This window comes from Onychostoma macrolepis, chromosome 19 (genome assembly GCF_012432095.1).
Source record: "Onychostoma macrolepis isolate SWU-2019 chromosome 19, ASM1243209v1, whole genome shotgun sequence".
NCBI lineage: Eukaryota > Metazoa > Chordata > Actinopteri > Cypriniformes > Cyprinidae > Onychostoma > Onychostoma macrolepis.
The window spans coordinates 21,360,619-21,387,641 of record NC_081173.1 but is presented as its reverse complement, the minus strand read 5'-3'; the positions used below and the strand labels follow the sequence as shown (position 1 = coordinate 21,387,641).

At 36.7% G+C, this 27,023-nt stretch overlaps 1 protein-coding gene across 6 annotated transcripts in view; it reads left to right on the top strand.

The window, feature by feature from the left end:
- Positions 1-243: 243 nt before the first annotated feature.
- The window catches only part of znf516 (zinc finger protein 516), a 41,573-nt gene continuing 14,793 nt past the window's right edge, over positions 244-27,023 (top strand). Inside the window, exons 1-2 of one of the 6 annotated variants that reach the window (XM_058753851.1) lie at positions 244-586; positions 8,302-8,420. The gene's annotated coding sequence lies outside the window, so the exon portion shown is untranslated. Of the gene's footprint in view, positions 587-2,417; positions 2,695-7,764; positions 8,008-8,301; positions 8,421-27,023 lie in introns of those variants that run through there. The other 5 variants (XM_058753853.1, XM_058753852.1, XM_058753849.1 and 2 more) reach the window with 5 other exon arrangements.

Sequence of the window (27,023 nt, the reverse complement as noted above, 5' to 3'; positions counted from 1 at the left end):
ATTTTTTTCTTTACTTTCTCTACATAAAACATATTGTGACTTAAATTACTTAATTCAATTTAGCATTATTTCTTTATTTACTTAGTAAAATAAATGATCTTTTTAATAACCTAATAGATTCAGAGAAAAAATAAGCATCATGTCCTTGACCCATATATAGTAGGCTATATGTTTTGTCTTTTCTCAAATCATTTAATTATAATGTAAATCGTCATACATTATCAGGTTATATTGAGATTGAAGCATTACAAGCGCCCTCAACAGCAGACTCCTGCATCACCCAACTTTATGCTGAACAAACAATAGTCAATGAAAGAGGGAGGAACCATTGCCGCTCCAGGTGTCGCACCAAACACACGGGGCACTTCGCTGTCGATCCGTCTCGATCTGGATCAACGTCGCTCGATGTCATCACATTGTGTCCTCGATCTACAAACCTAGCCGATCTGATCGCTTTGATTTGCGATTTCAACGCTGAAGTCATTTGGAAACTGCGGATGCCACTCAGTTTGTCATCCTCGCGGAGTGTCACCTTGCGTTTGTGCCGTCGCTCCACAACTTCATTACGTCATTTTTATGTACCGAGGTAAGTTTCGAATAGAATTCTGAGAAAGAATCGATCATAAACAGGAGGGTCGCTTAACCTTTTGTGTTGATAATAGTTCGCTACTTTGAAGGAGATTGGACGGAGAGATTTCGCTCGGGTTTGCTGTCGTGATGTGAATAGGCATTGTTTCAGCGCTGGTCTAATTGAGATTAGATTAAGATTAGAGATCAATCTATTGGCAACTCACTTTAAACGATAGTCGCACACTTAATGATTGCTTTCTTTAGTGTAGATAGTAGTACATAAAGCCTGTCGTGTCGCACTCACACATAACCTATGCCATAACCCATTCTGTTTGTCCATGCGCTATTTTTAGGAAGTTTCTCTTCTGAAGAGCTTTAACCATTGAACCATATAGAGCTGGAAATCGGAAGGAATTTATTGATTCCGATTCCTCCTGACCATTGCATAATTCCATTAACGAGTAACTTTTGAGGAAGAAATGTTTGGAAACAAGAATTTCTTGTTGTGTGCAGCCTGCTGCACTCAGCGGTTTGTTGCTGATGAGATCGAGGGAATCATTTCAGATTTCTACATAACATAGCCCAGGCCTAACAAATCAGAAATAAAGTCAACACCTCTCTGGCAAAGGGTGTGCTTACATAGACTTTTAATGAGTTTTCACAGACTTTTTAAGAGGTGGCAATCCACGTCTTACATAAAATATAAAACGAACAAAACTGGGGTAATAATTGATTGTTTAGTTTATTTAGCCTGTATAAAATACTACGATCGCAAGTATTGTGGTTTTAGCAAAACGAGACAGATTAAAGTGCTTTTGATTCACTAAAAAGAACCGGCTCATAAGAGTCGTTTGTTTGGAAATCGTACTACACCGGTGCTGTATGTTTTTGATTCGCTATAAAGTACCGGTTCATTAAAGAGTCGTTCGCTCGGCATTCGAGCTACAGTGGTTGCGTTATTAGCCTCTATGCTTTGATCCATTATGAAGAACCGGCTCATAAGTGAATCATTCATTCGGGATTCGGACTATGCTGACTGCTGTTTGTTTCGCGCTGTACATTCAGTAGCAATGTTGGTATAAACAACACTTAACACAACCAGAACAGCTGTGTTCTGAGAATACACGTCTAATAATCCAGTGTCGTGAAAATCATTCGGTTCGGTATTGGTTAAATAGCACCTATTCTTAAGAACAGGTTCTCGTTTTTGTGGGAAAATTCAGAAATAAAGCTTTTGAGCTGGCATGCAGAGGTGTCGTATGTTTCAACATGACTTTTAGGCGTCTTTGACGCCAAATATAGGCTATTTAGGCTACTTAAATGTGTTCTTGACATTTAGATCTACAATCGACAAATAACGACCAGCAATATTTTATTCAGGCTTTACTCTTGTTAATTTAACAATAGCCACGTCATGCATTTTATATCGTATACAAATGAATTTTTGTTCTGATCGTAGGCCTAACTATAAACTCAAAACTCATTCAGGCTCAGGGAAACAGCTGTACATTTAAATAATAAACTTGTTGATGCAATGCAACACATGATCCATCACTGAAAACCAATTATTTTAGATGGAAAAAACATGCCATGCAATTAGCATTAAATTAGGTTATCAGCTATCTTCCATCATCCTATTGATTTTTTTTCGACATGATTACTTTAAACATGATCTATTATTAGACATTTTTCCGTTTTTTTTGTTTTGTTTTTGTTATTGTTGTTTTTTGGGGGCAATACACAATAGCGGTCAATGGCTTCGGATTGTCTTAAATCAAAACCCAGTGTTACTTTGAGAGCTATTACAGTCTAGGGCGGGGCTTTGGTGCTTTACTTTTTTTGTTTTGTTCAGTTTTTTTTCCTCCCCTCTCCCTGAAAGCTTGTCGGATGCTTGTCAGTTCGCATTTAGCTTACCATTATCAAGGCTCAAAGCCTTTAGAGGACGACGGACTGCGATTTACAGGGAATTTTTGGATAACGGTCCTGTTGAATTGGGATCTTAACTGTACGGAGATAAGGAATATGTGAATGAAGCATTTGAAAAGCAGCAGAGGATGTTTGTGCTTCCTAAAGAATGTGCATGACTTATCTTCCACGAGGACACTTGATATATAAAAACATATGGTAAGGCATTTTACAGCTATAAAATGTAATCAAATTAATTATTGTGTATACTAATTTTAGTATGTTTTGATTATACAGTATTTGATTCTGTAATAAACTTTGATAAGCAAACAGCTTTGTCCAGTTTCAACAAACATCTAAAAAAAAAAAAAAAAAATCAGAAACTGGTTATAATCTTAAAGCAATTGTTAAAGTGTTTTATTGCTACTAGCTCCTACTGTGTTAAGTTTGCATGCTTATTTACATATAAGGAAGGTTACTCAGCCTATTTATTGTGCTCATTAGCTTGGATTAAAAACTGGTTTTAGTGTTGTTTGATAATGATAATGAGGAGAATGAAGGGGAGGAGTGTGATATGTGTGTACATTATCATTATCACAACTGTCATGGTGCCAGGAACATCTGCTCATGTGAAGCTGAAAGTTCATGTACCAGTCAAATACGTCGAGGGAGGTTTTGTGGTAAATGACACAACAGGCATATGCAGGGCTCTCTTGTTGTGTTATTAGGTGAATTTGCTGGCATAAGGGCTGTTGGGGGGCTGCTGCTGGGATGGCGTCAGCACACTAGTTAATACCCCTTTGCTTTGTGATGAGGGGTCTGTTTCTGACTAAAATGAACGGGTTACTTTTGTGCTTTCTTTTGGGTGTGGGAGTGTATTCTTTTTTGGCATTGCTGTTTTACATTGCAATTGTTATAGTAGGTTTAGTGTAGATAGAAGTTGAGTTTTTTTGTGGAATTGTTTTGTCAGGAGACCTAAAATGGTATTTAATTTCTAAATTAATTCATTTAATCCCATATTTTTCACATTGTGCACCTGTAGTTTAACACTAAAGGAACAAACTGCATGTCTTTTCTAAAAAATGTAGTGTTGATATGTGAAAATAATTAACTTCACAAAGTCCCAACTGCATACTTTACTGTGTTTACTAAGTTATTGGTTGTCAAGAGGCTGCCATGGGTTAAAAAAAAAAAACTCAGACACTGAACACTACAGTTATTCTTGTGTTCTGTGCCGATAGACAAAAACCTTACATTGCAGCAGTGGTGGGAGATATTTGCATGGGCCTTTTGCTAAAGTCACTTCCCTTTTATGTGCAGCTGGTTACTGTGCTCAGCCTCAATGAAGCAAGTTGTTTACACTGCTTCGGTTCACGCACTACACACCTTTTGACAGTGCAAATCAAACAAACTCCAGCACGTTCAATCGGGAATGAGTGAGTGGGTGTTGTGCTGCTTGTTTGAGTTGTGAAGAGACCTAAGCAACTTACGAAATCCCAGCCGTGACTGTTCTGAGATGTAAGGAAAAGTGATATGTTTTGTTCTTCATCTGAAAAGATGCCAGGGGGCTTGGGTTCAACCGTTTAAATGTCGAAAGATGTGGGATTTTCAGATTTCAAGACTTGGTGCAATCCTTTTCTGTGAATGAGAATGGAATGAAGAGCCTTTTTAAAAATGTAAAGACGTTTAAGAGTGATGGTCGAATTGGAACCCAAGCTGTTTATTTAAAATACCCGCGTTTGCTACACTCCTAAAAATAAAGGCTCTTTATTGGCATTGATGGTTCCATGAAGAACCTTTAACATAGTGGAAAATGATTAAATTATTAAAATGTAAAAAAATGTTTTTCACATTAACACTTCTGTGATGCAAACCCCCCACCCCTTTGGAACCTATATTTTTAAGAATGCATGGAATATTTGCGTTGCACAAAAGGTTGTTTATAATTGAAAACAAAATTTATTAAAATGTTCTTTATTTTAAAAACACACACATATATATATATATATATATATATATATATATATATATATTTATATTTAAAGAATTGTTCACAGAAAGTTTCTTTGGGGAACTAAAAATGGTTCTTCTATCACACTGCCTTAAAACCCGCCTTTTGGAACCAATATTTTCAAGAGTGTCTACCTAGAATACCCAGCATGGTTTTTTTATACATCTTTTCAAATATATCCAAAAGATTAAATAACACTGCACAAATATCTGGTCTTAAATTGACATATCCATTTGTCGCCAGACTATTTTCACTTTGTTTGAGGTTTATGGTTTGAACTTGTGTTGACCTTGCGAAGTTGACCCTGTTCGTCCCCTCAACATTCAACTGTGACTTAACAAGCGTTTTCAGTCGTCTCGCAACCCCTAATAGCTCAAGATCCGCTGGCTGGAGGAAGGGACCATTAACATTATCAGTGGCTTTGAGTACAGGCAGTGGGGAGGCTAAAACAAAAGGCACAAGGGTGGCATTGTGAAGGATCAGCAGTAGATTACTGGAATTCTTTTTCCGTGGCCTGAATAAGCTTCTAGTTCCCCCATCTGGACACATGAGAAAAGCTTATATTTGCAACTTTAATATTTTAATGCCATTGTTATACTGAAGCAATTTGAGGCTGCTTAGCCATTAGTGTCATTTGGATTCAAAAGATGTAATAACGGGCGTCGCAAATGTAAGATTCTTTTGGTGAAGTGTGTGCAGTAATGTTTTATGATACGTTCTGTTGATTATTAAAACATTCATAGTAGGGGAAATAGATTTTATGAGTTGACTTTATTGCTACAGTATGCGTAATGTGTATTATAGCATGTCACAAAGCTGTTTAATGTCTCATTGCTGCATCATTACCTCTCAGTGCTCATTAAATCAAACATGCACGTACAGAAGTAGATGAGAGAGAGGGCTGGAGGATTTGGTCACGTATATGTCATCAACTGAAGTGCAGTTTTACCTGTTGTGGATTAATTTGAATAACTGTCTGTTTGATAAACAGCTGACTGTTGTACATTCAGTCTAATAGAATCATAATCGGGAAAATGGCTTCAAGGACATACACACAGTTCAATTTGAGAGACAAAGTCAATTGCCATTTATCCTCGGGAGCAATAATTCTGAAAGGAAATATCCATAAATTTCCTGAATTCTCTCCATTGTGGTCTTAATCCACCTTTGGTTTGAATTACGGAGAGCGAGTAAAATGAAAATGTGCAGTTGTTCCCTTAAAGGGATAATTTACTGAAAAATGAACGTTTGTTACTTACCTTCATGTCATTTAAAATCCATATGTCTTTTTTTTTTTACTGTAGAACACAGGCAGAATGTTTGAGCTTCTCTTTTCCACAATGAAAGTAAACTGAGACCGAGCTTGTCAAGCTCTCAAAAAGACAAACAAGCACTAGAAAAGCAGTTTAAATGTAGACACATGACTTATGCACTATATTATAAAATCCATATGTTAGCTTTGAATGATGGAAAAACTGAAATTTAAGTCAATTTTCACTAAAAGCGGTTCATGAGAATGATGGTCACCATACACTTTCATTGTATGGAAAAGAGCAGCTTGGATATTCTTTAGTATATAATTTATTTAAAGGGATAGTCCACTCAAAAATAAAAATTGTGTCATCAGTTACTCTTCATCATGATGTTCCAAACCTGTATGGCTTTCTTTCTTCTGTGGAGCACCAAAGAATGTATTTTGAAAAATGATGATAATCAGATGGTTTCGGGACCCATTGATTTCCATAGTATGGACAAAAACATGTCAAATAAGTCAGTAGGGCCCAAAATGATTTAGTTACCAACACCCTTCAAAACATCATCTATTATGTTTCACAGAAGAAAGGAATGACATGAGGGTGAGTAAATGACAGAATTGTGAATTTTGGTTGGACACACAGGCTTGGAATGACATAACAGTGAATACATTTAAATTTTTGGGTGAACTGTCCCTTTAAGGCTTTTATTATTGACATAATGTTGTCAGTTTGATTCAGTTATAATAAACCATATCCTTCACTTGAATAACAACAAACAATTTCCACATGTAGTATTGCGCCTGCTCACATACTAGCATTAGATTAAAAATGACATTTACACCAGTTGTTATAGAACCTGTCATGTTCAAGTTGTCAAGTTGTGCTAAGGCAGCTAAACGTGATAATTATGGTACATTTGACTACATCTTAACTGACAACACAGCTGAGATGACTAATGAGTTTGCAAATAAAAGAACTTAATGAGTTGCCAAATACTTGTTAATGCGCACCCTCTAGACAGATGAACAGACACATGCTCTCATTGAGTGGTGTGTTATGTCTTCATTGCTCCCCCTGGCCATCTGATAGGGAGCTGGCACCACGGCCCAGCAGCTTCAACACGCGTGGTCAACGTGTGGGCGGTAATCCCGCTATTAGGGTAATCTGCTCAACCCACCAATCAATAAAGAGCACGCCCATCCTCCACCAGAGCCCTGTAACAGGCAAAATTAGGGCTGAAGAAAAATGATTTAATCACTGGGATTAAGTGCAGCTGAGGGGGAGGAGAGACTCCGCATGAAGAGTTTAATTTGCAGAGTTAAGACGTCCAGGTTAAGAGTGAACAGATGTCTTCTTAAATTGGTTGATATTTATTTGATTATATACCTATTTGTGCTTTTTATTCGTTTTTGATTAGGCCGTAAATGGTCCGTGTTTTATAGTAAATACAGAGTAAGTTGCTCCAGAAAGTCTTTGGACACTTAAGCCACAATTTAAAATGTATGAATGTCATTGCATTATATAACAAAATATTAAACCAAGTGCCATTTATTTTAAAGAAAGCACTTTTCATGCTGAACATTTCATTAAGTAATTATTTGGATATGTTCAGATTGTTTAATACATTTTATTTAATTTATTGATAAATGATGTAATTATGAATTATAAAATGTATTATTTTATTAATTTTGTTTGTGTGCTTGCTTGTTTATAATTACGAATGTCGTTCCGCTTCGTGTTAGAGTAATTCTGGTTTGAGGTATTACACCTCAACTGGTATAGTAAGGTAAACTAACTGTACTTGTTTTTCCAGAGTGTTTAGTTGAGAATACATGTCCTAATACGCCTGTGTGTTGTTTTATATGTACACAAACAAAAACTATCTGTCTTGACTAGAAGTTATTCAAATAATGGCAGATCCCTTATCTTTAAAATTAGTAATGCTGACTAATCAGCATCACCCACAATAGTGCAAAAACAGGCTGGTTATGTCATTATTGTAAATTGCTCGCAGTAATGCGAACAAATGTGTTTTGAGCATAAAAACTGTTTTGGAAGGATTGTGTCCAGAATTTGTGTGTGTATCAGCTGTGTTGGGCGTGCATAATGCCCTGTGTCTAGTGGAGGGCTTGGCACATGGGTGAGCTGGCAGCAGCGGGCAGAGAGAGAGACAGAGAGAGCTAAGCAGGCCACAGCTTTGGCACTAGAGAGCACAACAAGTGATGGCAGTGTGTATCTTCCTGTCCAACGTTCCAACAGGAACAGGTTGGTACTGTATACTGCACACATCCCTGTGTTTGACCATGACCTCACTGCCATCATGTCCAGCATATAGTTAGCAAAGTTTTTTCTGAACCATTGCCACAGCCTTTGTCCTTTTAAAGGGATAGATTACTCAAAAATCTTATTTATTCACTGTTTTTCCAAAAAGTAAATGGGGAATGCAGCTGTAAAGCTCCAAAATGACAAAAAAGCAACATAAAAGAAATTCATAAATTGTCGTATTAACTGAAAATCTTTCTCCGTATTAATTTTATGGTGCTTTTTTGTGTTTTTAAGGCTGATGGCTCCAGTTCTCGTTCACTATCATAGTATGGAAAAGACCAGCCCAGATTTTCTTCATGAATTCATTTTTTTGTGTTGGAAGATGATTTGGGACAACATGATGTTTACAGTCAGTAAGATTGATTTTCTTCTTATTTTTTAAGAAATTATTCATTTTTATTCAGCAGTGATGCATTAAATTGATCAAAAGTGACAGTAAGGACATGTTACAAAATATTTTTATTTCAAATAAATGCTTTACTTTCTATTCACCAAACAAACCTGAAAAAATGTCCACAAAAATATTAAGCACCACAACTGTTTTCAACAACAAAAAATGATTCTTGAGCAGCATATTAGAATGATTTCTGAAGAATCATGTGATATCACAGGGATAAATATACACGGAACAAAATTATAAATGCAACACTTTTGTTTTTGCCCCCATTTTTCATGAGCCGAGTTCAAAGATCTAAGACTCTTTCTATGTACACAAAAGGCCTATTTCTCTCAAATATTGTTCACAAATCTGTCTAAATCTGTGTTAGTGAGCACGTCTCCTTTGCCGAGATACTCGGTGTGGCATATCAAGATGCTGATTAGACAGCATGATTATTGCACAGGTGTGCCTTAGGCTGGCCGCAATAAAAGGATCTCGTCACGGCATCTCTGTGCATTCAAAATGCCATCAATAAAATTCACCTGTGTTTGTTGTCCATAACATACGCCTGCCCATACCATAACCCCACCGCCACCATGGGCCACTCGATCCATAACGTTAACATCAGCAAACCGCTCACCCACACGACGCCATACACGCCGTCTGCCATCTGCCCTGTACAGTGAAAACCGGGATTCATCCGTGAAGAGAACACCTCTCCAAAGTGCCAGACGCCATCGAATGTAAGCATTTGCCCACTCAAGTCGGTTACGATGACGAATTGCAGTCAGGTCGAGCCCCCGAGGAGGACAACGAGCATGCAGATGAGCTTCCCTGAGACGGTTTATGACAGTTTGTGCAGAAATTGTTTGGTTGTGCAAACCGATTGTTGCAGCAGCTGTCCGAGTGGCTGGTCTCAGACGATCTTGGAGGTGAAGATGCTGGATGTGGAGGTCCTGGGCTGGTGTGGTTACACGTGGTCTGCGGTTGTGAGGCAGGTTGGATGTACTCCCAAATTCTCTGAAACGCCATTGGAGACAGCTTATGGTAGAGAAATGAACATTCAATTCACGGGCAACAGCTCTGGTGGACATTCCTGCAGTCAGCATGCCAATTGCACGCTCCCTCAAAATTTGTGACATCTGTGGCATTGTGCTGTATGATAAAACTGCACATTTTAGAGTGGCCTTTTATTGTGACTAGCCTAAGGCACACCTGTGCAATAATCATGCTGTCTAATCAGCATCTTGATATGCCACACCTGTGAGGCGGATGGAGTATCTCGGCAAAGGAGAAGTGCTCACTAACACAGATTTAGATAGATTTGTGAACAATATTTGAGAGAAATAGGCCTTTTGTGTACATAGAAATAGTCTTAGATCTTTGAGTTCAGCTCATGAACAATGGGGGCAAAAACAAAAGTGTTGCGATTTATAATTTTGTTCAGTGTATATTAAAATGTATATAAAAAATGGTTCTTTTAAATTCTAATGGTATTTCACAATATGACTGTTTTTGCTGTATTTTTTTTCGAACCTTTTACTGACTGTAAACTTTTGAACATATAATTAGTATAATTCATCTTTTTGGGTGAATTGCCCCGTTTTGTGGCTTTTATCTCTTTGCAGCATAACCAACCGTATTAATCTAAGACCGGACCTTTCCAGACCATAGCAATGCTGAAAGACTGATCATATGATACCATGAAAGGCCAAATTAGACTAGACCATACCAAACCAAACCTGGTTAAACCAGATCATGTTATACAATTAGAACATAATACTTCTCCAAACCACAGCATCATCCATATCAATGCCACACTAGACCAAACCTGATTATACTACACTAAGAACCAGACCAAAGCCCTTTATGATACTTTATTCGGTAGTGCATAATCACACAATGTCTAACAAATGTTCCATTTGAGATTATAGAAACAAGCCATTGTTGCCATTGGCTGGAAACCACACAAACAGTTGTGGCGACTCCACCCTTAGACAGAACTGAAACGGCTCTTTTTCTCTTGAGCTTGTAATGCAAACCCAATCTGACTGATAAAGGTACAGGAAATTTTAATTACAGTTTCTCATAAGAAGTTTATATTGTGTTTCTTGCTTTGATTCATTTTGTAAAACATCTAGGACAGGTTCTGCTATGTAAACCTGACTTGTTAGTTTTGTTTTACTTGTTTACTCTCATATGCATCATTATTAGTGACAGGGCTGTAACTACCATAACTAAACAGAATGTTTAGATTAGTGATCAATAATAAAGTTTTTATAAATAGTTTATTCTTAAAGTGATAATTCACCCAAAAATAAAAGTTCTGTCAAAATTTACTCACTCTTGTGTTGATCTAACTTGCATGCATTTTTATTCGTTAGTTGAACACACAAGAAGATAATTGGAAAAAATGTAACTTTTTTTATTTTTTTTATTTTTTTTGTTTTTATAATCCATAAAACAACATTAGACCCTATTGACTTTCATTGTCTGCACAAACACAGCTGAAACATTCTTCAAATTATCTTTTGTTCTCAGCAGAAGAAAGTCAGTCGTAGTTACAGGCTTTGGTTTGAAGGAAAACATTAACAAGCTGTGCAGTTCTTCACTTGATTTATGGAAAGTTTAAACTTCAGCGAAGACAAACAGTCAGCTTGTTTGGGTTTTCCATTTCGCCATCAGATGCTTTTATTTATTTTTGAGGGTACTTAAACTTATTACTTAAAAATTGCATTTTACAAGACCCCAAGCAAATATCCCACTGGATCATACGCTATACAGTACTACACCATAGTGCTATATATATACATTAAACTGCACTATCATACATTATATCTAATAGCTGTTGCTATTTAAAGTCAGTAGAACCTTATCAGAGGTTTGTTTGAGTAACTGAGGTATTTGTATACGAGTATCACATTCTTTGTTCACTGATCTGATTTCAAGGATTCCATGTTCTGTCGAAGCAGCGGTGTATTTGCTCTTCTCTTTACGCAGTGCACCCCTCTGTATTTTAGAAACTTGCTAATAGTGTCTCGTCTCTCTGGAGATGTCCCTGTTGTGCCTTTTTCCTGTGGACTGATTGCATGTGGATTTCAACTAATTGGATCCTGTGGATGTCAAGGCCTTGCTGCTGTAAATTATTCAGAGTCTGGTTTGTCTGTAAAACAACATGTAGAAAAGCACAGCACGTTATATCTTTGTACTTTTTAATGCAGCTAAATATTAGATGTTGACTAATCGTTGCTTTAAAATACATGCATATAGGTATATATTATTTTGAAAGGATTACGATTGTACGAAAGGGAAGGACAAGTAGTATGTCTCGGCAATATAGGTGGCAAATGAGTTGTATGAATGATATTACATTGTTTCTTGCACATCTTGCAAAACTTTCGAGGTGGAATGTCCAGTGAGTGGTGCTAAAAGTGTTTTCAGTTTTATCCGAAACAGATCATTATGAATGTGACCCATTCTACATATTACAGCGATTAGAAAATAAAATTTCCAAAGAATGGTGATAAAAGGTTCATGCTCTATTATGTTTGAAAATAACATACACTAAATCCTACCTTAAACCTAACTGCAAATGCAGTGTTGTGCCAGGTGAGCTACCAAGCAAGTTTACTATGTCAGAAAAGGCATACATGTGGAGCTAGTTATGTGATGCAAACATTAAATGTGTTAGTTTACAAATAATGTACTAAAAGTGTTTTGTAGTCATAACAGTACTGTGCAAAGAAACACACAAAAATAAGTCTTTATTAGTTCATAATTTACCCCTGTGATCACAATTTGTTTGAACAAGAATGAAAGGTCAATGGGCTTTCAGTGCCACTCGTGTTGATTTCACCTGGAAACTGCAGTGAATTGTATGTAGAGGTACATTTTTGGAGTTTGTGTAGGTAGAGGCACATTTTTCCAATGTGCAGGTTGGAAATATTAGCAAATTTCAGCTTCTTCAACAGCTGTTCCTCTGAGAAAGAGCTCAGAGATTATTAATAGCTCAAGCTCAAGGGAATTCGCTTATTGAGAAAAATAAAGCTAGAATTCAGTGCCAAACCTCTCGTATCCAATACAGTGCATCCCTTCTGTTCAGATTACTCAAGTAAGTTCTTGAAGTCTGAGTTTATACTACATTTGTGCATACTTGAGTACAGCTATTTTAAAGTGTTGTACCTGAAATCAATATATTGTGCTATAAAAAGTGGAATTGAAACACCTTGTTGTCTGGGCAGCCATTTTGTTTGTTAGGAGATACAATAAGAAATTCACTCGAACAAATTCTTTTGGTGTATGAACATTAATGAAGCTTAATGAACTAACGATTTACAGCATTTATTTTGTACAGCATTCTACATATGCTAATGCATTTTTAACATTAAAGTTTATAGTTTCATTTAATGCATTAACTGATATTAGTATATACAACCTTACTGTAAAGTGTGACCAAATTTCTTCATTTTGTACATTTTAAAGAATTGACAGAAGTATTGTATCCTTGATAAGCCTTCTAAGCCTTAACTCTCATCACATGATACAGTGTAAATACATAATTCATCTCGCAAGTCATTCCTGATGGTCCCCTGAGGGCAAAACTCTTCTACATATGTATTTTTTTTTTTTTTTTTTTAAAGTATCGTGACAAGTGATAGTAGCACTGTTCTCTCACACTTCACCACGTCTGTTTAAAGAGGTTCAGAAAGATCAGCTGAATGAATTCTGTGGTCTGAAGAAGGACGCTGGCAGCTTTAGTTCACTTCCTTTGGGGTGACTGGGATTAAAGTGTGTAATCCACCTCCTTTTGGCACCAGACGTCCAGCTGGACTGACCTCAAATCCCAGAGAGCCCGACATGACACATCAGTGAGGGGAACGCTCCACACCATTTTGATCAGACATGAGTCAAAAAAGCCCTTTACACAATAACTTGGTGGGCTATTGTTAAAGTTAAGCTGTAGCAAATGACCAACATAAGCCAATGGTGGAGTCTCACAAAAATTGTACGAAATGTCCAGATGATGGTTTACTCCACAAGAATAAATACACAAACAAACATACATACAAACAAACAAACAAATAGAAAACATTTATTTAGATTTTGCATATAAAACTAAGCCAACTTTGTTTATATAACATAACTCCCACAATTCTCAGTAGCCTATACTGCAAACTACTCAGAAATATTAGTGTCATTACTGTTATGTTAAAAATTTTAATTGTCAATTATAATTTTAAGGTAGAATTCTAAGTACAGATCATAATAGTATTTGTTGTACTAAATTGAGTTCATGCTGATTTATTTATTTTTTTTTTAATTACTACATATATACATATACAGTCATGGCCAAAAATATCGGCACCCTTGGTAAATATGCTCAAAGAAGGCTGTGAAAATTAATCTGCATTGTTAATCCTTTTGATCTTTTATTAAAAAAATTCACAAAAATCTAACCTTTCATTGGATAATAAGAATTTAAAATGGGGGGAAATATCATTATGAAATAAATGTTTTTCTCAAATACACGTTGGACACAATTACTGGCAACCCTAGAAATTCTTATGAGTAAAATATCTCTGAAGTATATTCCCATTCATATTCACAATTTTGAGTACTCCAGTGTGATTATGAACATGAAATTATCCAGCCATGGCTTCCTGTTTCACAGAAATATAAATAGGAGAGAAAACAAAGCCCAAATTCCCTTAATCATCCATCACAATGAGAAAAACCAAAGAATATATTTCTGATGTCCAGCAAAAGATAATTGAGCTTCATAAATTAGTGAAGTGGTTTTAAGAAAAGAGCTAGAGCAGTGAAAATTCCCATTTCCACCATCAGGGCAATGATTAAGAATTTCCAATCAACATAAGATGTTACAAAACTGCCTGGAAGAGGACGTGTGTCTATATCGTCCTAATGCATGGTGAGAATGAGAGTTTGAGTGGCTAAAGACTCTCCAAGGACCACAGCTGGAGAATTGCAGAAAATAGTTGAGTCTCGGGGTCAGAAAACCTTAAAAAAATTGTCAAACAGCACCTACATCTCCACATGTTGTTTGGGAGGGTTTCAAGAACAATTCTCCTAGCTCATCCAAAAACAAACTCCAGCATATTCAGTTATCAGACACGACTGGAACTTCAAATGGGACTGGTTTCTATGGTCAGATGAAACTAAAAGATGAGCTTTTTAGCAGCAAACACTCAAGATGGGTTTGGTGAACACAGGAATAAAAAGTACCCCATGTGTACAATGAAATATACTGCTGTATTTTTGATATTGTGGGCCTATATTTCTGCTGGAGGAATGGTCTCTGATCTCTTGTCAGGTGTTCTCTAACCTCATCGGGCATTATAGAAGAAAATTTAGAGCTGTTAAACTGGCAAATGGAGGGTTCAAAAAGTATTGAATAATAGGGTGCCGTTAATTGTGGCCAATGTGTATTAGAGAAAAACATTTATTTCATTTATTACATTCGTCAGGTGCAGAAGCTGGCTTCAAAAAACAGACGCATGAGTGCTGCCAGCATTGCTTTAGAAGTTGCAGAAGTGGAAGGTCAGCTTTTCAGTGCTCAGACCATACGCTGCACATGGCAAATCGGTTTGCATGGCCGTCGTCCCAGAAGGAAGCCTCTTCTGAAGCAGGCTCACAAAAAAGCCTGCAAACAGTTTGCTGAAGAGAACCTGGACAAGAGCATGGATTACTGGAACCATGTCCTGTGGTCTGATGAGTCTAAGGTAAACTTGTTTGGCTCAGATGGTGTCCAGCATGTGTGGTGACGCCCTGGTGAGGAGTACCAAGAAAATTGTATCTTGCCTACAGTCAAGCATGGTGGTGGTAGCATCATGGTCTGGGGCAGCATGAGTGCTGCTGGTACTGGGGAGCTGCGGTTCATTGAGGAAAACATGGATTCCAACATGTACTGAGACATTCTGAAGCAGAAGAATGATGCCCTCCCTTCAGAAACTGGGCCGAACGGCAGTTTTCCAACATAATAACGACCCCAAACACACCGCCAAGATGACAACTGCCTTGCTGATGAAGCTGAAGGTGAAGGTGATGGAGTGGCCAGACCTGAACCCTATTGAACACCTGTGGGGAATCCTCAAGTGGAAGGTGGAGAAGCACCATGTGTCTAACATCCAACAGCTCCGTGATGTCATTATGGAGGAGTGGAAGAGGATGCCAGCAACAACCCGCGCAGCTCTGGTGAATTCCATGCCCAGGAGGATTCTGTCATCATTTACTCACCCTCAAGTAGTTCCAAACCTGTATGAATGTCTTTGTTCTGCCGAACACAAAGGAAGATATTCTGAAGAATGTGGGAAACAGAGCAGTTCTGGGGCACCATTGACTTCCATAGTATTTTTCTTTTTTTCCTACTATGGAAGTCAATGGTACCACAAAACAGCCTGGTTACAAACTTTCTTCAAAATATCTTCCTTTGTGTTCGGCAGAACAAAGAAATTCATACAGGTTTGGAACTACTTGAGGGCGAGTAAGTGATGACAGAATTTTCATTTTTGGGTGAACCTATCCCTTTAAGGCAGTGCTAGATAACAATGGTGCCCCTACAAAATATTGACACTTTGGACACAGTTTTGACATGTTCACTTAGGGTGTACTCATTTTTGTTGCCAGTTATTTGGACAATGATGGCTATATGTTGATATATTTATAGAGGACAGTAAATTTGTACTTCTATACAAGCTGCACTTGACTACTCTATAATATATCCAATTTTCATTTGTGTAGTATTGTCCCTTGAGAAGATATACTAAAATTTTTGCTGAAATGTTAGGGGTGTACTCACTTTTGTGAGATGCTATATATATATATATATATATTTAATTTTAGCGTTCAAATATGATACAGTAACATTATACATTTTACTTATGAATGTATCAAGTCAGTCAGTTTATAAAATTGCTTTAGGCACTGTTAAATAAAACCAGACAACAGAGGGACTTGCCTGTTCATTTACAGCTGATCAGTAACACTGAATGTATTGCTGCTGATTTCTCACAGATTGTTGTATTGTTGTTAGCGAGAGTGAGAAACTAAATCTTTTCTCTAGAGGGTGTGAGTTGGGAGTCCTCTCTGCCGATCCATCAAAATTCCAGCTATTGTTGCGCTCCAGTGGTTGCTCTATAAACAGGAAGTGAGACCTCTCATCAGAGCAAAGGCTTCCTGTTGTAATGACACCACACATACATACACATGTTCTTATTCCCTCTGGTTACATATGTACTCTGACACAGACAAACACAGACACAGACAAACACACACACGTTTGTTTTTGTGAAAAGTGGGGACATCCCATAGGCGTAATGGTTTTTATACTGTACAAACTGTATGTGCTATTGCCCTACATCAACCCTACACCTAACCCTACCCCTTACAGGAAACTTTGTGCTATTTCAGATTTTCAATACACTCCATTCTGTGTGATTTATAAGCGTTTTGAAAAGTGGGGACATGGGGTATAATGTCCTGAAAAGTCACCTTCTCCTCGTAATACCTATGTCATACCCTTGTCATTATACAAATTTATGTCCTCATTTGTCACAAAAACACATACATACACACACACGCACACACACAACACTAACCACACACAACCACACCAGCCTTCTCCTCCCACTACCTAACACAAGCATATATGCACACATACCAGATGGGAGATGGGTGTGACGGGGGAGTTTCATTAAAAAGAGACAGATCTTCTCTTACCAGAACAGGAACACGCAAAAGAAGAACAGAGAAGAGGGAGGGAAAGAGAGCGATTGAGATGGCTTTCATGGTGTTAGATTACCTGTCCTCTGAACTAACCAGAGTGAGAGAAACCAGCCGTTTTAAGAAACTTGAGCTTGTTCAGAGACTGTGACGATGACCTTAAAGCATAGATTCATATTCCTTAATGTATTAAGCCCCTGATGCATAACTGTAATTAATTAAAATCTTAATGATTATTTTTTACTTCCAAACAACCCTAGTGAAAAATAAATATAATTTTCATGCTAAGTAGACTACAAATACATTTTCATATTTGTGTACTTAATAAAATACCCTGCAATTGTACTTTTAGTATACTAAACTGGTATACTTAAAGTCTGCTAAATTGCAACAACTAATGCACTTTAATAATGCAAAAGTCCAATTAAAGATATAATTAGTATATTTGATTGTGCTAAAGTGGAACTACTGCAAGTATAATTCAGGTGCACTTTAAATATTTTGCATGTAAAGACCGATATTATTCAAAGATCATACAATCCTCATCAAAAGTGACATTAAAACACATTTTAGACTTAATATTAAGAAATGTGCATTGTGCACAAGTAGTATGCCAAATAAAGTTTAATTATAATTTCTATTTCTGTGTGTGTGTGTGAGAGAGAGAGTAAGATCACACTCTGAATGTTTAAAAGTGGCTTTTGAATAATCTATTTATTGCAATGGGCATCATTCAACAGAGGTTTAAGATTTAATGCACTTACTTTTTTTTTTTTTTTTTTTTTTTTTGAGAAATCCAGTCCCTGAAAATGAAAATTTTCAAGATATGCTTCAGGTATTCCCTTTGCAAATGTAAACATCACTCTTACTATTGCTCATACGTAGGGTAACAAACTTCCAACTCTTTAAGTATTCAACTTTATTTCAGCTACAGTCTGAATAAAACCTCAAACCATGTTCTAATACTTTTCAAGCACTCATATGATTTTGACTCTTTGTATAGAAAGAGTAACCAGCATCATATCTAGGTTGCAGAATAACATAGACTTAGGTAGAGGGTTCTTTTCACTTGGATGGATAAGCAAGCACCGACAAAACTGTACAGTGGCTTTTCCACTGCACAGGCAAGCACTACTCACATTTTCTTCAGAAAATGTAAAAATGTATTTACATTAATCTTTAAATACTTGCCACTTCTCATGGTTCTGGTATAATAAACAGTATTTGCAGGGTGAGAGTTATCGCAGTGTGAACTCAACATTAATAAATAAACAGCTGGAGAGACAATACTTTGAAGGCCATGAGAAAGACATCTGGCTGCCCTGCAAGCTCTAACCGAGCGACCGTGATCACATCTCTCGCCAAGGACGCAGATATACTTACGGAGGCCAGACGGTTCTAGGGAAGAGTGTCCCACTTGGGCTGCCATCAAGGTCAATAAAGCATACAGGCAGTGGAGGGATGAGCTGTGCTGTTTAAAAGTGTATATAACACAAGAATTGATCAAATGTTGTACTTATAGCTTGATTTTGGATGCTTTCAACAGTTTTTTTTGACAGTTACATGAGTAAAGAATTACAATTTTGTTTAAACTATCCCTTTAAGAAAATGTTGTTCACTGCATTTTAATTAGAACTCTGCCAAATATGGGTCAAATCTAAGAGCAGCTCATCTGGTGCAGATCTGGCAACCCAAAGCCAGGCACTTAACCCTGAGTTGCCCCAGGGGGCTACCAAAGCCCCTATAGTCAACAATCGCTCGCCCTCTGGCTATAAACCCAGTGAAGAGGTTTAGGCTGCTCTGTGCCATAACATATGCTAGACGTAAAGATGAAACATTGATATGGTTTACAGAGCTTTGAGTTGAACTCAAAGAATTGACCCGCATTTGCAGCCTTTCCGGTTTTTGAGCCACATTTATTCATTTTACCTTCATTTGTTGAGAAAGTGTTGCCAAAAAAGAAGGCGAGTGAGAGACAAAAAAGGGAGCGAGAACGAGAGTCTGAGCTGGCCTTACCATGATAATCTAATCCCTGTTCAGAGAGCTTTTTTTAGAGAGCAAGTTAATGCCTTCAGATTATAGTTCAGCTGTAGACCACGCCAACCACACAAGTGTATCTGCAAGCCACTTACTGTCACTATAATCAATTCTGCAGTCACCCAAAGAAGAAAAATAAATAAAAAATACATGTCTAAATGGTTCTTTACTTAAAACTAAACCTATAAAATAAACTTTTTTGTTACTTAAAAAAAAAAAATAATAACTGAAATAAAATATTTTTAAAAACGCATCATTTCTCATTTTCATTTAGTTTAGCTTGATGTACTAAAGTAAATAAAACTAAAATGAACATAAAAATGAATAAATACTATAAAACAAAACCAAAACTTACATCGAAGCAGAACATTTAAAAATAAAAACTAATTCAAACCATTTATAAAATCTTTGATAGTATCTCAGTGTTATGTGACTTAAGCACTATATTCCAAGCTTTGTAAAGCTATACAGTAGTTTTGTGTGGGGAAGCACATTAAATCAGGAACCAGATTAGTTTGCTTCATGAACAAATCATTAAGACCAGTTTGGACTGGCTCAACTGATTCATTGATGCTGATTCAAAAGAATTATTTGTTCACAAATTAGACATTTCTTCTTCTAAATTTTAGATGGTTACTTCCATAAAGCTACTGTGTGACTTCAGAAGATGTGGATTAGTTCATAAGTACACTTTTTGAATATCATTTTTAATTACATGAATGTGAGTAAATGATCAGAGAATTTCATATTTATTTATTTATTTTTTTTATTTTTTATCTTTTTTATTTTTACTTTTTCCCCCCTGTGAATTGTATCGTTGCTTGAAACTATCAAGTCATAATAGATTGCATTCAAATCATATAGACCAGATATTTGTCTGTTTGAGTGTGCATGTGTGTGTTTCTTGGACGAGCTGTGTGGCCGCATAGGTGTTATGTCATACTGCCATCAGGAGTGCTGCAGAGGCTCGGTCTGATATTACATAAGCATTGCTGCTGGTGTCCCTCTTTCATCTCTCTATCACTGCTGTCACACACACACACACACACAGAAATATGTGCACACTTGCATGCCCACCTGTGGACACCTGTAGAAATATTTTCCTTTTATCCCCAAAAACATTTATATGGCAATTTACAACTTTGACAGATCTGCATGAATTATGTACACTGTAATGTTATAGAGTGACTGCATAAGTGTCACTTTGTTATACACAAAAATAAATTATATTCTTAATCAGTATCTTTGTTTAAAAAAAGGTAAATCTGCTCAAATGGTGCTCCACGTACAAAGGCCTTTTCACACTGAACGCGAAAATTTGGCGCAATGGCGCTTTTGAATTTAAACAATGATTGCTATGGGTCTATTCACACCAGGCATGATCATTCGTGGGGTGAAAAAGCAAGGATTTTTTTTCGTCCTGTGTCGATTTTATTTATTTTAACAGATCGTCCAATTGGATTTGAGCGTAGATCACGTGCCTGGAGCAGCTGGTGTTGCACAAAAGGCAGAGAGTGGTGTTGAGTTGGCAATGAGTTGTTTCGAAAACCAGTGTAAACAATCACCGAAGAAGAGTATCCCGCAAGAGAGAAGTATATTGTATATATATATACAAGTATACTGTTTATTGAGGAGCAGATGATGTAAAATCAATATACGAGATGCATACAGGGAAAAAAATGCATTGTTGGTCGGTGCTACCTAGCGTGCAGGTGTGAATTAGCAGAAGGTGATCAGTCTTTTCATGCTCTGTGTGAAAGCACTGTTCGTCTGCGATTCGCATGGCGCCCAGTGTGAAACGGCCTTAAGAAAGAAGGTCATTCAGGTTTGGAATGACATAAAGGCAAGTAAATTATAAAAAAATTTCAGGTTTGTCATTTTTAAATTTATAATATGTATATTTTTGTAAAAAAGTTAGTAATGAAACTAAGAATTTATTTATTTTTTTATTTTTCACATCATTAAATACTTAGAAAAAGTTAATAAAATGTGAGGTAATCTGAAAAAACGTTCATTCATTAAAAAAAAAAAAAAGAAATCTTCGGAATTTTAGTTTAAAAGATCTTATTTGATGATTATTTGACTTGAGTATTAGGAGGGTGGGGTCCCCCTCCGTCCATTCACTCTGCACCAGTTGCACCACCCAAAGTATATCCTTATATATCTCTCTCTCTCTCTCTCTCTCTATATATATATATATATATATATATATATATATATATATATATATACATACATATATTGTTTTAAGGATGTTTTTAGATCTTTTTACTTCAAAAATATGTCAAACATTAATATAGATTAAGAATAGCTTTAATTATTAATGACTTCTGTTGACCAAAAGGTCTGCAACTTTTAATTATACAATTTAATAACAATTTCAAAGTTGCTGCTAATCAGAAAGTGTCACATTTGTTGTATCAAACCTAATTTTCAATTCACACCATCATTCAGGATTTCCAGATTCTTTGCTCAGACATCAAGCACACTAGCAGGAAAATAATCCCTTGCTTTATTGCTTGTGTAACCGTGTTCTGGCTTTAGGGAGTGGCGTTCTGTAGTGACGTGGAGCCCTCACACGTCTGCAATCTCTACTGGAGAAACACTGCTCTCATAATACTGATGTTTAACCAATCTGAGGCCATTATCATTCCATTATACAATTATGAGCTATGAACTCTGACTGAGCTTGGACAAAACTACTGCTTTGTGAAGAAGTCACTGCAGCGGTGTAATCTTATTAGCAGATGAGCGTCACAAGTCAATAACACCCACATTGTGCTGCACTGTTGGTTTGTGGTGTAAGATCGACATCAGCAGTGCCATTGTAGTCTGTTTCAAAACCTACAGCCCTTCTTGCTCGGCCTCTCGTGGTATTTTAGGATTTATCAAACACACACACTGACATACAACATGTTTGTTTGGCATGGGTGCAACAATTAACATATGTGCACAGTGCACGCACACACATACGCACATAGGATTTTGGCTCACGGTTTACGATTCAGGCCAGGGCGTGTTAGAAAAACCATATGTGTCAGGGACTTGTTTAGCTCCCTCTTTTCACATGAGGATATACACACTTTTTCTCTTTCTCTCCCACACACACACACACACACACACTGGCTCAGAGCAGAGGAGTAGTGTCCAGAGCATGGGGCGTTTGTGCTGAGCTGGACTAGCCGTCAGGTTGAATAAGCGAGCAGACAGTTGATTCGCCATAGCCATTCATCAGCCAGAGAAAAGAGAGGAGGGGAAAGAATGGAGCTCTCGCTCAGGGCTGTGTCTCTCAGATACGGGCCTGTGTATGTGCTGCTGTTTCTTTCCACTGAAAGCTGGCCGTCTTTGTTTGTGTTTTTATGTTTTTACAGGCACATGTGTTGTTGCTTGCGTGTCGGTGGCGTGTGAACAGCGGATCCTGCCTTTAAATGTGCTCATAAAGATGTGATTTCACTTTTGTGAAGAATTTCCTCAAGCATATGGCTGCTTATCAATCATTGATCATTTAATTATGATTTAATTACTTGAGCAGTAATATGTCACAGAAAAAGTACAGTACTAATAAGGATAGATAACATTTACTCTAAGCATATTTATTCCACTGTATACTGAAATTGCTCAAGGTAGGAAATAATATGCTTAATTTATCTAAATTAACTTTTTATTTTAAGTAAAATAGTAAAAAGTAAGATTAATTTACACTATTGTTTTTAAAAAAAAATTTTTTTTAATCTTTAACTCCGCAAGGATGCTCTAAAACGATCAAAAGTCACAGTAAAGACATGTTAATGTTACAAAATATGTCTATTTTAAATAGTGCTGTCAAACGATTAATCGCATCCAAAATAAAAGTTTTTGTTTACATAGTATATGTGTGTATACTGTGTACATTAATTATGTATATTTAAATACAAACGCATGCATGTATATATTTAAGAAAAATGTTGTTTATATATTAAATATATTTATATATAATATAAATATATATATATTTAATATATATATAATAAATATATAATAATATAATAATATAATAATATAAAATATATATTTTCAAAATATATACTGTGTATGTGTGTATTTATTTATATATACATAATAAATATACACAGTACACATACATATATTATGTAAACAAAAACTTTTATTTTGGATGCAATTAATCGCGATTAATCATTTGACAGCACTAATTTTAAATAAATGCTGTTTTTTTTCTTTCTATTCATCATCAAATAATTCTGATTAAAAATGTAATCACTGTTTCCACCAAAATATTAAGCAGCACAAATGTTTTCAACATTCATAATAAGAAATATTTCTTGAGCAAATCAGCATATTAGAATGATTTCTGAAGGACCATGTGACTCTGAAGACTGGAGTAATTCAGCTCTGCCATCGCAGGAATAAATTACATTTTAAAATATATTCAAATTGATAAACACTTCTTTTTATTTTTTTATTCTTTTTTTTTATATTCTGCAATGTTACTATTTTTACTGTATTTTTGAACAAATAAATTACTCGGTCAGCAAATATCAAACAATCTTATCAACCCCAAAATTGTGTACAGTTTTTTTTATTTGTTGTTTTGTTTATTATATTGTTAATTTTATTTTTCGCTTTTGCAACAGAAATGTTATATTAATCATTATAACAGCATGACAAAAAGTGGCAAAAATACAAACAAAACACCTTAAAAGCACCATAAAAGTGGTTTGTATGAATAGTGCGCTATATTCTAAGTCTAGACGGGAGCTTTGAAAATCAGATTTTTGGAGTTTGACCATCCTCTGGTCACCATAAACTGTCATAAATTTACTTATATACTCCAGTGAAAATAAAAGCTAAATAATGACTAAATAATGACATAATGTTTGAGTGAACTGTTCCTTTAAGAGGACTGAATTACTAACTGTTTATAAGGTGCTTGCTTTGTACAGCGTATATAATGGTAAAAATGTATTCGGAACGACAGCTAAGAGCTGAGGCAGGGGTAACAGCTGCAGATGTGTCATAGGAACGCTCCTCTGGAATCTCAAATGAACGGTGGCTGTATCCCAACTGTGGAAACCAATAGAATCACAAACACCCAATCATAACCACTGTCAGTGACCATAACAACTGGACAAGGATGAAGTCTCTATAGGGGAAGCGTATTTTTGAAGAACTTGAGTTGTAAATCTTGTTTTATGCCTATGGAACATGGACAGGCTACAGTTAAGTAGTGTTCATTGTGTCTTCATTTCAGAAACACTGCAGAACAAAGGAGCCCTTCACCCTGTGCAAGCTGTATCACTAAGCTTTACATTTCAGCTGAATAGAAACGTTTGTGCCCGTTCTCCATTCGGTTTTTATCGTATGACCACATCTGTACTCGCATTCCTCATTACACAGATTTTAACTTTGCTAGACGCGACATTTCGTGCAGCATGTCCAACCAAGCCTGTTTCTTCTTGGCTCCTTTCATTTCAAACCTGGGGGAATCACATCTCTGGAACACACCAGAATATTTTCCGTAATTTAACATGACAACGTTAGCCTCAGCACCTGCTATCATGCTCGCAATCGTAAATTCGCACCAGGGCCTCCCTTTTATTTCAGCCATAATCAGCAGTTTAGGGTACCAGGCAGGATCTACTCCGAAATGGGACCAGGAGGGACTTCCCTTTGTCTTCCCCAACCAGACATGCTTCAGACAGGCCTCTAGCGTAGGATGGACCCCTGCATCCAACAATGGCCGTGTTGGACTCCCCGCAGCTCAGAGGAGGTATAGACATGAGCTATTGTGACAGTTCTGGTGCGAGAGGCACAATGCAATTGTAGTTTGGGGGGATCTGAAATCCACCAAATTGTTAGGAAGGCCATAGAGACAATATGGAGTTTCGTAAAAATGATGGATAACAAGTGAGTTTCATCATTGGTAATTGTGATTTTGAATAAAAACAAGATACCATTTGTGCATTGAGTGGAAATCAAAAACTGATGTTAATCTACATCAAAGTTTTGGCTTGTTTCATTTTGCTTGTTTTAGGACAAATGATGCATTAAAATCTCATTGGTTGCAGTCAAACAAGTGATTAATCTGCCGTCTGTCACATCACACTAAGAACAAAAGACAATCAAGCGCTTCTATCTTCTCTTGTCAGTATTGATGCCTGTTAGTGGTTTGGTTACTGTCCCTGTGCATTTGGAGAAAATGCACAATTTGGTTTAGGATTTGAGTGCACACATGCATACTGACACACACACACACACACACACACACACACACACACAGCTCAATTTGAAAAATGCACTGATCCTGCATTGATGTAGCTACAAGATGAGATGAACTGTCTGGGGATAAGTAGGTCAGCAGAGCTGAGGTAAGCCCTCCGAGAACAGCCATGTTTCAATAATAACCCCACTGCTGACGTGTGTATATGTATGTGTGTGTTTTTGTGTAATGTGTGTCCTTACACATCTCCCAAACCTCTTGGTATCATAGTTACGGCGATTTAATGCTCAGCTCATTGGTTTGCCAAACAACAAAACACTATTCATTACCAGCTCAGCATGTTCAGTTCCGTTATTATGCGGTTAAGCACCTCATCCATTCCATTGTCATAGAGGCTACACTGTTTACACGCTACCCAACATACAAAATCAAATAATCAAAGGAAATAAACTAAATAAGTAGGCAAACATTGGATATAAGTCGAGATAAATGGATGATGGGACCTCTAGGAAAACTTCCAATTTCCTAAACGTCTCCTCTTTAAATTTCTTACCTGGCATTTTATAGCACAGCAAGTTAACCTTCCGTAAAAGATGAACTGTGGAGAGGCGAGTGCTTTTTGTGCGTTAGAATGTGTGTGTTTGTGTGAGGGGGATGCTGGGCCAGTGGTGAAATGTAGTTGGTATATAATGGATTATTGATTGTTGGGAGAGAGAGAGAGAGGACCAGCCCTCAGGGTTCATCCCAACTGGCCCCTCTCTTGCCCAACACTGAATAGTCTCTTTACGCTTCAGCAGACACACACACACAAAATGAATTTAGGCTTGTGAGCAGACAGCTACTGCTCATACTGACTATGAGAGGGGACTAACTGAGACTTACTGTTGTCCTTCAGGCAAAGATTCACACAGACCCACACAGATTGGCTGAAATATCAGGTGGATGGGGGCAAGTTGTCACACGCACTTTAAAAAAAAAAAAAAAAAAAAAAAACTGGAACATTCCCAGTTATTGCCCAGGAAAAAAAAGATACAGCTCTCTGAACACGTTGACCTTAATAGTGGGGCATATTGTCACACTCTTTGGGGTCACAATGGGAACCTGCCATTAAACTGCCTAATTATAGGAATTTTAGCAAAATTTAAACAGTAATTTACTTTAAAGAGTAATCAATAATTATAAAACTCAAACCATTGAGTTATTTTAATATAACAAACTGTATAAATTTGTAACATTTAAATTCAAAATATTCCCCTAATATTACTGAGATATTACCTCTTGTTACTTGTTACTCAGTCTCTACTGTGATGTAGTGTGTATTTATTTTAACCACATTAACCAATTGCACAAACTAGATTAAAAGATATGCTAACAGTCAGTCAGCATAAGCATTTTTGAAGAATGCAAAAAAAGATTTGCTATGTTTAGATTTGATAGAAAACAAAACATAATGGCAGGAAATCCTGATTCTGGACTGGGGTGTGTATGTTTTTGTGGATTTACAACAATTAATACCCTTCTTGTTCTAATATTGAGCAGTGTATTTACTGTATCTGCGTTTATGGTCTTGTTAGAATAATCAGA